Here is a 14,939-nt window from a genome sequence, read left to right on the forward strand (position 1 = left end):
AAATATATTCTGTCCATTAAACAAAAATTGGCGGAAAATATTCAGGAGGGCTAATAAATATTATTCTGACTTCAACTGTATTGTGTTCAAGCCAATGTAACCTTTTTTTATTTTGCTTGAATTTCGAACACTGAAGACTTTCCCTCATCGTTTTCACACAGTCTCTTTCTGAACACTCCATTTTTATCTTTCCCCTCTTCATCTTTTCTGCCTACCTTGTCATTACCACTCTGGGGAACTTCCTACAATATACTTCGCTTGATCCTGTGCGAACCACGAGAGGGAAAAATCAAAACAATATGTTCTACATGCTCTGCTCAGTCTACGGAAAGCACGATGCTACGCTCCTCGAAGAGCCTAATTTGTTCAAGGAAATTTGATAGGATCCAATCAAAACGAAACACTTCAGTAGCGGTGGCGTTGTGATTCATAAAATACAATCGCATGTTATGAGAGATGCCCATTTTTACTAGGCAGCTAATGTGCGGCGGTGTTTTATATAGCCGGTAATCAAATTTGGTGCGACTCCTTGTGATTGTGCCGTGAATTCGCCGTCCTGTCTCTTATGACAGATGAGTTACGTCTAATGATATGATCATTTTCATTTTGTCAGAGTGCCTGGTGGTCTATTTATTTAACACTCTCCCCGGGGGGAATGTTAGTCATTCGTTAGATTCTATATACTCGCAGCAGAGGAAGACAGAGAAAGAGAGAGAGCGAGAACGTGGGAGAGATGTGGACTTGTGCCTGCCACCGGCTTTCTCATAATCATAAAGCATTATTATAACATAAATGACAGCAGAATTTCAGCCATTATCAGTAGCAGTTTAATTAAAACTGAATCCAAAAAGGACAATTTGCTCATTATTTACTCAACTTCATGCCATCCCAAAGCTGTTTCGTTTTATTCTGCGACCATTAAAAGAGATATTTTAAGAATGTCAAAAGCTGCTCTTTGACAGTAGAAATGGGACAAGTATTACACTGTAAAAAAGGCTGTTTCACACAATAATGTGGCCCCAACACAAATTTATTGCATTAAAGGAGCTCTATCTAAGTTTTCGACTCTTTTAAAACATAAAAATACTATAATATGTTTGCAGATATTTAACAAACATGATGAAAAACAATGCTGAAGTCACATATTCTGCTTTGAACATGTGCGTTGTGTGTTTGAACGTTTGTCTTTGTTTTGGTCATTTAACCCGCCCACTCCCACTTTAGCCAATTATATTTCAGCACCCCAAATTGCGTTGATGAAAAACAGCATATCTGATTCATTCAGTCAGGAAGGCTCTCAAAGTGTGCATCTGTGACCAAAATGTGACCTCTGGTGGACAGTGGCAGACTCCAAATTGTTATGCAGATTCAGAGTTTAACATGACTTAACATGCCATTAATTAGCAAATAATATAAATATTATAAGAGTAAACATTAGGTGAGAAGGTTACATTGTAACCTCGTGTCCTAACAACACTGCAGTGATAAGCAATTTGGCTATTTGACATGGCATAAATTTAAATACAGCCATTCAGAAGCACAGAATAGTGCACTCACTGCACTCCAACGAAATGATAAGGTTCATAATGTAATTATTACACACTAAAATCCTTAAACCTTATTAAATGTACATGCTGAATCACTGATGTTTGTTGGTTTGCATTATTTCACAGTTCTAAAGTTAAATTTTAAACACTTTATTTTATTTTCAAGATCTGAGGTGAACTATCTGCTGCTGCTTTCAGTTGTAAGGCAATAAATGTCAGTGGAAATGGCCTTCAAACTCACATTATTAGCATTTAACACTGAATAAAGCACATGAGGTTTACCTGAGGTAAACACTGTCAGTTTATCCTGTTGTTTAGCTGCAAGAAATAGAGACGCCATTTCTAAAATAAAAATTTCAGGTGTTGGTTAAAACAAAACTTCTTTTAATATGGAAAATATTTCCTCTATCGTTTGTTGCTGCTTTTATTTAGAACATGATTTAAACCAGCATTAAGGCTCGATAGTCAGGCACACTCCTTTTGGTATCATCAATCTGCCAACCTGCGCTTGGGTTTGTTTTGAACCAGGCGTGCAATACCTAGTTCAACTACTGGCTGTCTAACTTACATACTGCACCTTTAACTTAATTGTTTTGTACAAATTTAGGTGAACTGAACACAAAACAATTAGGTTGTCTGCAAAAAAACCTGAAGAATTGTGTTAATTCAGCTCATTTAAGAGAAGTAGTTTTAATAACTTTTTTTGAATGCATGTGGAAATTTCTTAAACAAAATGAAGGAATTTTGGTTTAATTCTTTCACAGCTACAGTATTGAATGGAATCAATGGATTTTATTATGCTTTTTTTTATTTTATTTTTGCTTTATGGAAAAGAGCAGCATGGACATTCTTCAGAATATCTGCTTTGGTCTTCCACATGTAATGCAGACTTGGATGAACTTAAACGGCATAATTGAGATTTTTGAATGAGTAATTTTTAAACTCTGGCCACTTTTCTCCATGCTTTGTACAAAATGCTTAGGTTGTTCTGCCAGTTTCTGCGTTACTCTGGACAAAGATTTGGAGCCTCCTTTGGCGTGTGTGTGTGGATATTGACTTTTCAGCTCTCTGGGAGGGATTAGGTCTTATCTTGTGCTGAGGCGCCTCACATGTGGTTTGCAAAGGGTCTGAAGATCTGCCTTCATCTGCCCGCCATAGATGCCTTACACAACACACACACACACACACACACACACACACACACACGCACGCACGCACACGCACGCACGCACACTGGCATGCATGCATACACAGACGCATACACACACACATACACACTCAAATAAATAAATACGAACACATAGAAACACACATCCACAAAACAAACATGCACACATGTGCCAACGCATGCACACACATGCACACAAACTCAAACAAACACACACACATGCACAGACACACCCACACACAAATGCATGCACGTATGCACACATACACACACAAATAAACAATAATATTTACTTAAGAAGTTTTAATATAAAAAATATAAATAAATATACAAATAAATAAATAAATAAATAAATATGTAAGCAGGTTACTAATATGAATTTTAGCAGTTTTAATAAAAAAAAATAAGATAAAATAAAAATCAATATGTAAAAAGGGTTAATAATATACACTAGCAGCTTTAACATAAAATTAATAAATAAAATAAATATATTAGGGAATAATAATATTGACTTTAGAAGTTTTTAACATAGAAAATAAATCAAATAAATAGTAATACTGTGACAAAAATCCTTGCTTTGTTAAATATCTCTTGGGGAATATCTGATAAACCAATTAAAATGCATTCAAATAGGTGCTCTGACTCAAACAACTATTAATTATACAGTCAGCAACTATTTATTTCATTTTAGACAGCAAAAATGGTTTTATATGAATGGTCTTTGTTAATCATAACTCCACAGCACCGATTGGGCTGAACTGCAATACACAATGAAATTATTAGTCCTAGAAAAACAGCAATATTTCAATCTTTTAAAAGTCAATATTTTAAAAAGGTAAAACACAAGAAGACTGATAAAAAAAAAAAAAACATATTTCACCTCAAACATATGCAGAGTCACAAACACAAAACAATAGACTTCCTGTGGCAGGGCTTTTAGGAGGTGGGGCTTCGTCGCTCTGACAGAGGGGCATTCTGGGAGGATGGAGGTTAATTCACAATGACTGTTATTATAAAGCTGCTGTCGCCAGGGTCGGAGGGGCATCGCTAAACACAATATGTGCTTAACACTGCAGACTGGAAGTGCCAAAGGTACAGTATGTCTGCGAGGAGACAGAGGAAGATGATGCATTCATCCTGATAGGAGCATCCATTGTTACGCAAGAACAACACTGTGGTTTGCTGAGGACAGTTTCAACTTTTACACTTACACGATGTGCATACACTGAAAAAAAAATTATTCACTGGATTTACTAATATTTTAAGGTATTCTTTTGGTTAGCAAAAACAACCATTCTGGATGTACTTTATATCACTTATTATACAGCTACTTGCTACAAAACATTAAAAAAAATAATTAAAAAACTTTGTTCTGAGCCGTAATAATTTATTAGTTCTTTAATTATACGCAAAGCTAAAAAAAAAAAAACAGTCAAAAGCACAAAGCTGACAGAAATGAAAACAGCTGATGGAGTATGCACTAACCTGCGCATTATTCAGTCACAAGATGGCGCCAGACAGTCAAAAACACAAAGCTGACAGACAACAGATATATATGAATGTGGATGTAAGTATATGGATGTGAACGTATTCACTGACGGTCAAGGTGGTACTAAGTTCCCGGATGAGCATGTGTTATTTAGTGGTTGTTATATGGGAATAACATTTATTGGAATGTCACGACTGACCAATCACCAACAAATATTTTAGACAGCCGAATATAAAGTCATAGACAATAAACATCTTTAGTTTCACTAACTAACATCAACAAACATGAATAAATACTGCACTAAAAGTATTGTTTATATTAGCAAATGCATTAACTAACATGAACTAATAAAACCGTATTGTAAAGTGTTACCGTAATTATGACGTGACCTTTTTTACAACTTCAACAAAACTGAATATTTCAGATTAAAATTCATTAACATTCTGTTCTTTGTCTGAATAAACGGCCCTATTTAAAGCAACGTGTGAAACAGAGACAGACACGGCTGTCCTGAATGCCACAGAACTGTATCAGCTCGCTGGCCTTTCATAATGGGCTAATTATGTGCATTTCCGGTCAGTGAAGCTTATCATCGAAACACAGGGAAGTTAAAAGGTGAAAAAAATAGGGGAAATAAATTACATCTACAGTTGAAGTCAGAATTACTAGCCCTCCCTGCACCCCGCCCCCATCCCCTAATTTCTGTTTAATGGAAAGAATACACGCTTTTTCAACTAATTTCTAATAACTAATAATTCTAATAACTGACTTATCTTTGCCATGATAACAGCACATAATATTTGACTAGATGATTCTCAAGATTTAGCTTTAAGTGACATTTAACTAGGTTAATTGGACAAGTCATTGTATAACGATGGATTGTTTTGTCGGCAATCGAAAAACAAATATTGATTAAGAGGGCTAATAATATTGACCTTGAAAATGGTTTAAAAAAAAATAAAAACTGCTTTTATTCTAGCCAAAATAAAATAAATAAGACTTTCTCCAGAGGAAAAAACATTATAGGAAATACTGTGAAAATTTCCTTGCTCTGTTGAACATTATTTGCGAAATATTTAAAAAAGAAAAAAAGAGAGTTAATAATTCTGACCTCAACTGTATGTTTACAAGTGGAAGGGGAAAGGCTGAGACTAGGAAACTTCATGAGTCATTAAAGAGTGTAAAACTGCTTCTCCCCTTCCGCTTGTGTCAGGCGTTACTGAAGCACAGATCCAGCATGACAGTAGGGCACAGAGAACTGTAAAAGCAGGACCTGAGGGAAAAGCCTCGGCTGTGCCACCACCAATCACACAGACCTGTACTGGCGAAGGTAAGCTGTACAACTGCATTTGTATTTGTCTGTGCATTTCTGGTGCTTTCTGATTGGTGCAGGGGAAACGTTTCTGACGGATATTCTGGGCTGTCAGAGCTGATGGACATACAGTGTAATACACGCGCTCATAATATATGAGATGCAGGTTCACAGAATTACATATGTGAATTTCTCCTCTATCAAAGAACCCATTTTTCAGTATTCAGTTGAAGTCAGAATTATTAGCCCCCTGTTGTATTTTGTCACCAATTTCTGTTTAAAGGAAAAACGTTTCTTTTCAACACATTTCTAAACACAATAGTTTTAATAACTCATTTCTAATAACTGATTTCTTTCATCTTTGCCATGATGACAGCACATAATATTTGACTAGATACTTTTCAAGATACTAGTATTCAGCTTAAAGTGACATTTAAATGCTGAAAGTTAGGGTAATTATAGGCAAATCATAACATTGGTTTGTTGTGTAGAAAATCTAAAAATATTTATATTTAAAATAGACATCATTTGGGAAACATCTATTTGGAAAAGGAAAAAAAAAATCACATGAGGGTGAATAATTTTAATAATAGTAATTTTGACTTCAGCTGTATATTGGTCCAATCCTGCAGCTAGATATACAAATAAAGTCAGTATATTGTAACTTGGATCTATATAAATAAATAAATAAATAAATAAATAAATAAATAAATAAATTAATACAACTAATTAAAAAATTCATTGTAAAAATAAATAGAGCCAGTTGTTTTTCTGATTTCATTTGTAAGTAAAATATTTCACTTAAGACATGACAATGACAAAAATGACAAAACTTGAGACAGTATTGTTCCAAACCTGCTGCTATACATACAAATAAAGTAAGAAGTTACTTGGATCTGTAAATAAATAAAAAATAAATAAATAAAATGTTAACAAATTATAATAAATAAACAAAAGATTTAATTAGATTAAACTAAATCTACATTTAAGACAGTATATTTTGTTCCATATATATATATATATATATATAAAAGCTAGTTCATCCAACCAAATAAGCATTATTTAAATGTTTTAGTAAGTTGAATTTTTCTAAATTCTAGACAACATGATAATAATAATAATAATACATTTTAATTTAACAACATAAATATTAATAACATGAATCCAACAATTAATTTCAGAAAGCTGTTTCATTTACTATCATTTATCTAATAATTTACTAATCATTTACTACAGCAAACCTATTCATTTATTACTTACAGTTAATCAGCATATGTAAACTTTAGTGCAGAATAATCCGTCAGGTCGGGAATGTTTTATGCCTACATTTTAGTTCCTCTGTAAGAATAAGCTGAGTTTTCTGAGACAAGACGATGATTTCCACAATAGGCAAACGTTTACTCTTGAGGTTATAATCTGACAACTCTGACAGAGATGAAGAAAAGGCAGGGAAAAAAGCCTGTCTTTTACTGAAATCCCAACGTAAGCTGGAGAGCAGTGCTGGATCTCAGCAACCAAAAGTTTGGGAAGCGTGCAAATTTGTTACTTGTGGAACTTGATATTACATGAAAGAATGAAACCTATACAAGTATGTCTAAACTGTTAGTTTGAAACTCTCCACATGTCTATGTATTGCCCATTTACACATCATACCAACCACACAATGGTAGTAGTGGGCAGTCTGGGGCTGTTTTGCTCTTTCAGGACCGGCAAGATTTGCTTTGATAAACGAAATCATAAATTTTTCTGTGTACCAAAATATCCCCAAGAAGAATGTCCAGCCATCTGTTAGAGACCTCAAGCTGAAGTAAACTTGGGTTCTGCAGCAGGACAGTGATCTAAAGCAGTGCTTCTCAAAGTGGGGGTCGGGACCCCCCAAGGGGTCGCGGGACAATGAAGGGGGGTCGCCTGGTGATTTCCAAAAATCTATTTATTTTTATTAAACCATAATTACCATATTTTATCCATAACCTACTGAAAGGAAAAAAAATGTTGTTTATAAGTTCAATATACTACTGTATATAGTTACTATAGTAGCTTATAGTTACTAGTTCTATTGGATTGCGACCCCTGGGGTAATCACATTATATTAAAGACACAGCAATAGCGTGAGATGCAGCAGATTGATTTCATAACACCAGGTTAAACTTTCTGGCACATTTACAGCACTGACATACATAAAAAAAAAATCTACGAAGAACAGACTTGGGTCTATTTGTTGTGTATGTGCAATTGCATGCAAGGTTTCTGTATTTATAACCACCTCAGAAGATATTGGTGGTCGCGAGTCACTGGAATTTTTATTTTAAGGGTCGTGGGCTGCAAAGTTTGGGAACCCCTGATCTAAAGCACACCAGCAAGTCCAATTCTGAATGGCTAAAGAAAGGAAAAGTCTTTGGAGTGGCCTAGTCCTGACCTAAATCTGATTGAGATGCTGTGACATGACCTCAATAAAAAAAAGGCTGTTAATGCTTGAAAACCCTCCAATGTGGCTGAATTACAACAATTATGCAAAGATGAGCAGGCCAAAATTTCTCTACAGCACTGTAACAGACTTATAGCAAGTTATCAAAAATTAATGATTGCAGTTGTTTCTGATAAGGGTGGCCAAACCAGTTATTAGATTAAGGGGCAAATACTTTTTCACACAGGGTTATGTAGTTTTATATTTTGTTTTGGGAAACCACCTATGGAAAGCACTTCCTTGAAGAAGATATTTTGAAGAAAGCTGGAACCCTGTAACCACTGGCTTCCATAGTGTTTGTTTTTCCCTACAATGAAAGTCAATGGTTACAGGTTTTCAGCTTTCTTCAGAATGTCATCTTTTGTGTTCAACAGAAGAACGAGTTCATGAGAGAAGGTTTATAACCACTTGAGGGAGAGTAAATAGAGTAGATTTTCATTTTAGGGTGAATTATCACTTTAATAAAATGTCTGAGGCAACACTTGTAGATCATTTTCACAAGCTATAGATGGCACGGCTCGAGATATTTCAATTAGTCACATATCTTTAGCACAAACATGTTTTTAAAAAAAGTTTTTCCATCTCTCTCCCTCTGCCCACTCGGCACAAATTAGCGACTACTGGATCATCTTATGAAAAGAATCCACGAGTCCTTGAAGTTCCACTGTATATGGCGGTTTTTCCGAAACTGTGATTAATTGCCTCTTTTACGCCCCGACAGTAATCCTTCAGACCACTTCCTCTGAGCACGACTACATCTGAAGCTGCTCGACAAGTTTGGAGAGAAACGTAAGCGCAAGATGTTAAGCCACTTCACCAATATCCTGCCTGACACTCCACAGGACTTAGGCAGGGAAATATCTTTTTTTTTCCTGGATTTACTAAGAGCGGAGACAGAAAAAAAAAATCCCGCAAGGTAGCTGCAGATTGCATTCATGGGTGGATTCAAAATCAAAATTACAGTCACTGTATTCGTTTGTCTTATTTTCCCAATGTCTTTTTTTCATTCTGACTACACTGATTGTGCCATATGTTGTCCCGGTGAGTAAATCCTCAGGAATACATGTGCAGTATTTAGTGCTGTATTGTAGTAATTCTGTCGTTTATTAAGTTGCCAGAATTCACACATGCCTTTAGCTGGCATATGCTGCTTGTGACATCAGAAAAAGGTCATTGTGTTTTGTTTTTTTCACTGATTTGATGTTGGCAACAGATGGCCTGCATTATTGTTTCATTTGTACGATTTGAGAAAGTATAAAACGTTTTCTCATTTTCTGCTTGGGTGATGTTCTGGGATAAAACACATTCACTCAGGCATACCTTATGTTTTTAGTATGTCAAAAATGCTGATTTAATGCTAAAAGCGAGGCTTTTAAATAACGTTTATTTAAATAAACTGTGCAAGAAAAAAAAAAGAGCAAAATAAATTGCTTTAAAAGACTTCAATCATACTGCAGTGTATCTAATTGAACGCTCCTTCATCTTCAAGCACTTTAATGTCCCGAGGGTTGATAAAAAATAAACAAAAAAAAAACCTCCTGATTTCCTTTATGATGTTTTGTGCATCATTTCCCCTCATGCTGTAATAGCAACACAGGCTTGTTCTGAAAACGTAGCCCTGTATACATTTTTGGAGAACAGAAATTATGTAGCCAGAGGACTGTATGGCTGCATTTCCTCAGTAAAATGAACGTTATGAGGCTGTATGACACCGTTCCTTTTCGCACTTACCTCTGCATGGGCGGCTTTTCCGCTGTTACTAGTTGTCCAGTGGCTCGTTGCTTATGTTGGAGGATTTGAGACAGAGCGGAGTTGACTGTGACGCTGGGGTTCGAGTCCTGCGAAGATTGATTCCAGAAAGCAGCCAAGACAAAGATAAAAGTAAAATCAGTATTCAGTAAAATCTGGAAACATGGTAAAAATCAGGAAGTCGCGAGGGCTTTTCTTTTTCTGGACCGCTTTTAAAAACACTGTCAGTTATGTTTAGGAAAGTGGGTGGGCCCTCGTCAATCGGAGGTTTTTAAAACACTAATGGTTGGGTTTAGGGAAGGGTGACAGCGGCCTCTGGAGGATTAATGTGGAACTCGCGAGAGAAATTTGAGATCTGAAAAAGCGCACACCGCTGCCTCTGATGGATTCGAGAAAACAACAACTGCAAAAAACGTAGCTCCTGGGACGTATTTGATGCTCTCCAGAAAAGTATATAGGGCTACGTAATCAGAATGAGCCTGGGTTGTGTTATAGTTTACTCTTTCAGAAAGTATGAAAAGGTTATTTCATTATGCATATACAATAATAGTCTTAAAATATTAGGGAGAATTTAGGAATTCAGTGGGAAATAAGATAAATGCAATTGTCCTAAAAAAAAATCAAACCAACCATAAAAGTAATTTTGACTTACATTAAACTGACTTAAAACAATAAGTTAAAATACAAAACTTAAAAAAATAAGTTGAAACATGTTTACATTTTAGTAAATTAAACTTAAAACTGAAATTTTAATGAACAAAATATGTAGAAATGGTATAGACAGACAACCAGAGAGATGACAGATAGATGATAGATAGATAGATAGATAGATAGATATTTTAATTATTTGATTATTAGCCTATAAAAATAAGTCAAAACATCAAATCATTGGTTGAAGAAATGCTTGATTAGTATAATAACAGTAATAATAATAATGCTCCATAATAGCTGCATTTGAAAGCATCATCGATGATTGATGTGACGTGTGATTGCTGCTAAATATAGCTTCTTTTACCTGTCGCTGATTACAAGACCGCACTGGATGCAAACTCCTTCTCTCTCATTCACTTTTCTCTCCTCTGGTGTGAACGCTGAATGGCGGTTAATCAATCACAAATAGGTTGCAGAGAAGGTTTGATGGTCAGAACCCCACCGCTTAAACATTCACGAGAGACCCTGGGAGGACAAAAAACATGAGGGAAAAAAAAAAAGAATTGATGCAGGTTAATAGTCGGTTTAAAATGAAGAAAAATCTCTCTCTGAAGTCTGAAACTAAAAAAGAAAAAGAAGTACTAAGAAGATCCAGTAAGCTTTATTAGATTTAAATTAGATGAAAAATATATGCTACCATTTAGGAAACAGATACACAGAAAAGCCAACTGACCAAGCTGGGGTTTGAACCAGCAACTTTCTTTCAGTGTGGTGACAGTGCTAACCACTGAGCCACTGTGTCACCCTGACCAATTTATTTACAAAATATATATATATATATACTGCCAAGCTATTAAACTTCAGTTTATCTGTGCATAACACACAACTAACATACTCAACACAATTAGCATGTGTTGACTGTGGCCTAACCTTGAGCATTCTTAATCTATGCCTTCTATATAGAGAAGACTGACATATTGACCTGAATGCATTGTCATTCCTGACCGGATGGCCTGCGCTATAAAAGATAAATCACAAGAATTCTCTGATTCTCCGTGGCTTTATTTCCCCCACGGTCTACTTCAGGCACAAAACGCACTGATATATTAGTATCACAGATGATTTTACTGCCATGGTGACAGCGTATCCTTAGCAACAACAACTAAAATGGCTCCAAAACAGCTTTAAAGTGTAGAGTTAAATATCCTTTATTGTGTTAAAGGAGGACTATAAGACGAGAGAGGGGGTGTTTGCTAAATGAGTGTTAACGATCAGCTTAGAGCCATTTATTATGCTTGATTAAATGCAGAGATGTGATATATCACCTGTTCCTGAATTAACTACAAATGATTCGGGGTGAGTGGAACAGGAAAATGTGCTACGGTTACCTTAACTTGGATATAGAAGCACATGGTTCTGAAGAAGGGAGGGAAAATCATATTCCTCCGTATGAACAGCAGATGGTAGTAGTAAACATTTAGAATTCATTTTGAGCCGGTCAGATTCGTGCGCCAGGCAGATGACAGCTTGTTTAGTGTGCTATGATTACAGCTAGCATAATCAATGTGAAGAACAGCCTATGTAGTAATATTTGCAATCAGGTATGACAATGTAAATGATTTGATAGTGATGTTAAGTCAAGACAATGTTGGGGATTAGTATAGTAAATGTTTCAGTATGCCAATAAGGCATTGTTTTGCAGAAATTTGCAGAATTTTTGAAGTCAAGTTTAATAATATTGTTGATGTTTTTTTTATCTTTGATTTTAAGAGTATTTTTTATCACTACATAAGTCATAAAAATAATCATGATTAAAAAAAAAAAAAAAAAAAAAAAAAAAAATATATATATATATATATATATATATATATATATATATATATATATGCATTTCTCTATATAATTTGGTGCATTTTAACAAAACAGATTATTAAACAGATATATTTAATAAAACTAGATTTTAGTGACCAAACATATTTAGAAATTGATAGATAATACAATTAAATTCAAACAAAATATACAAGCAATATATCTTTTAACTTTTCCTCTTTTTAAAATTTGTATAAAATATTTTTCTATAACATATACATTTGGGAGTACTAGTTTTTGGAGTTATTTTATTAAATAAGCTCTAGATTTGGCTTCAGTACTGACTAATCTAATGTATATGCACAAATATGAATATAGTATATGTACAAATAAATATATATATATATATATATATATATATATATATATATATATATATATATATATATATATATATATATTATACTGTAATTAAATTACTTATCCACTGAAAAAGAGCATCACTGTTTATTTTTAAGTAACTTACATTTATGTATAATCTACTAGCATTACATTTTGTAAAAAATAAAAATCAACAGTTCTACAAATATCAATTCAGAAATTTGTAATTGTATATTGTTATACTAATGTATTTTATATATTTTGTAGAATAATTATATTGTTTTATCTAAAGAGGGTTACATTTATCAGATAAATCAACATGCTTAAGAAGTAATGAGAAAATGAGAATAAATCAATAATTAATAGAGTATATACAGAAGGAACCTGGTCAGTAACCTGCATCGAAGGCTTCTTGTGAGCTGTATGCCTTTACAAAATCAGCATGTTTAAGGTCTGTTTTTTTTTTTAAAAATCAGTGATCTTCACTGCCTGAGTGATATACGATATAAGGTGGGTCTCCGAACATACAAGAAGCACTGCATTAAATTGCATTTTTCCACACAGTGTTTTAAAATATGAACATATATTTTACCCTAGTATTTTTCATAGAATTTCTGCTCTCACCTGCTGATCCTGACGGGTGCATGCGTGTAAACGGCTTTAGCAATTAAGTGAAAGTTGAGGTTTGTTCAACTGATTACATTGTAATTACATTGCAATGTCGATGCTGTAAAAGGAACTGTGTAAATTAAAAATAAAAAAGTCACATTAAACATTCACCGGAAGTTTATCTGTATGGGAAGAAACACTAACTGTGCATATACCCTATAAATGAAAATATATTCTGTAAATGTATATAATTTGGTGGGGTTTTTTTCTTTCCTTTTTCTGTTTAACTAAATGTTGTTTTGGTTTAAACATGGTAAATCTTTTTGATAAAGCTAAACGATACTTGACGCAAATGTAAGACTTTAAATAGTTTAATTGTATTGTCCATAGAACTGAGAGTTATAGGGATTCTAAGTAGTATTAGGTCAAGTAATTAAATTTCTTATTGAGTAACTAAATTTATTTTCAGACATACAAATTACAAAAGTAAATATATTGCAATAGTATCATTTTCATTATTTGAAAAAAAAAAACTTTTTAATTCAATACAACAAGAACAGGAGGTACTACATATTTAGATATAGTAGCATGCAATACAAGTATGGAAGACGTGTGATAAATTCAACACAATCTCACAGCAATTAGTTTCTTTTTGATATAGTGGCTAATTTCTATGAATTCGTATGATCTCATTCATAAAGTTTAGTACGATTTCCTTATTCCCAATTGACAGTAAGGTTTTGGGTTTGGTGCCACACCTCCTTTTTAAAAATTGCACATTTTCGTACGACAGAACTCATACAAATTCATACGAATTAGCCTCTAAACTGACAAAACGTAAAATACTTAAATTTCCTCAAGAGATCAGGCTGAATAAATTACATTATTCATCAGTTGTCTATTTAAATTAGACCAATTAGATGGGGCCTCTCTATCCCCGCCTCCCCAATAGCTGCTGTTCAGCTATGGCTGGAGTGGTTTAAAGGCGAACCCAAAACTGAAAATAAACACTAATAGTGGGAGTCCAAATGAGAGAGAAGAAAATGACAACAGTCAATCAGAGTCAGAATATCTGCTGAGGTTTTTGCTCATGTTTTAAAGACTAAATGCACCTTGACATAGTTTTTTTGTTTGTCAGATCTAGAACTAATTAGATCTGAAAAAAAATTGTACACATTTAATTGAACATCCTAACATAAATAAATGATTTAAAAGCATAACTAATAGTAAAAATAGCAATTCTCCATTATGTGCTGTGCAACGCATTACTGCAGCACTGCGTATGGTCACATTCATTCACTCGTGCATTCTCAGTAGCCACATCTGAATAATGTAAGACAGACTGGTATCGCAATATTCAACAGCAGTTTCGCATATTCTCCCAGTATCGTGCAGCCCTAATTTAGATACAATTGGAATTATGTAATTAATTAATAATCAGTAATTAGGAACTCTTTTTAAAGCAACCCAGAAGTCATTTTTATGCTGCTTGTTCAGAGTACGTATTTAAAATGAGCTGAATCTACACAACTCTTGATATTTTTGGGGGACAACTTCATGGTTTTAAGTTCAATCCACTTCGTTTTTTAAAAACAATTTGGTTAACTTAATTGACAACATGATGAAATTGTGTGGAACCCAGCATTTTTTTCACTGAACTTCAATTGTAATTGAAATCATACACGAAAAAGAGCAACAACATGTGTATATTTCAGATTTAAAAAAAAAATAAAACAAAAAGAAGGCCAAAATGTCAAGAT

The 14,939-nt window shown here is 34.1% G+C and overlaps 1 protein-coding gene and 1 long non-coding RNA gene across 9 annotated transcripts in view; one reads left to right on the top strand and one right to left on the bottom strand.

Moving 5' to 3' along the window:
• Nucleotides 1–14,939, bottom strand: part of adarb2 (adenosine deaminase RNA specific B2 (inactive)) — a 597,874-nt gene that overhangs the window by 253,327 nt on the left and 329,608 nt on the right. For all 7 annotated transcript variants that reach the window (XM_073941371.1, XM_073941369.1, XM_073941375.1 and 4 more), the window contains 2 exons: nucleotides 10,745–10,905; nucleotides 9,712–9,818 (listed from right to left, as the gene is read on the bottom strand). The gene's annotated coding sequence lies outside the window, so the exon portion shown is untranslated. The remainder of the gene's footprint in view (nucleotides 1–9,711; nucleotides 9,819–10,744; nucleotides 10,906–14,939) is intronic.
• LOC137489203 (uncharacterized) overlaps nucleotides 1–14,939 on the top strand; it is a 143,481-nt gene that overhangs the window by 122,803 nt on the left and 5,739 nt on the right. Inside the window, exons 4-5 of one of the 2 annotated variants that reach the window (XR_011008567.2) lie at nucleotides 5,418–5,534; nucleotides 8,702–9,428. This is a non-coding gene — a long non-coding RNA (uncharacterized lncRNA). Of the gene's footprint in view, nucleotides 1–5,417; nucleotides 5,535–8,701; nucleotides 9,429–14,939 lie in introns of those variants that run through there. The other variant, XR_012399663.1, reaches the window with a different exon arrangement.

This window comes from Danio rerio, chromosome 24, assembly GCF_049306965.1.
Source record: "Danio rerio strain Tuebingen ecotype United States chromosome 24, GRCz12tu, whole genome shotgun sequence".
Taxonomy (NCBI): Eukaryota; Metazoa; Chordata; class Actinopteri; order Cypriniformes; family Danionidae; genus Danio; species Danio rerio.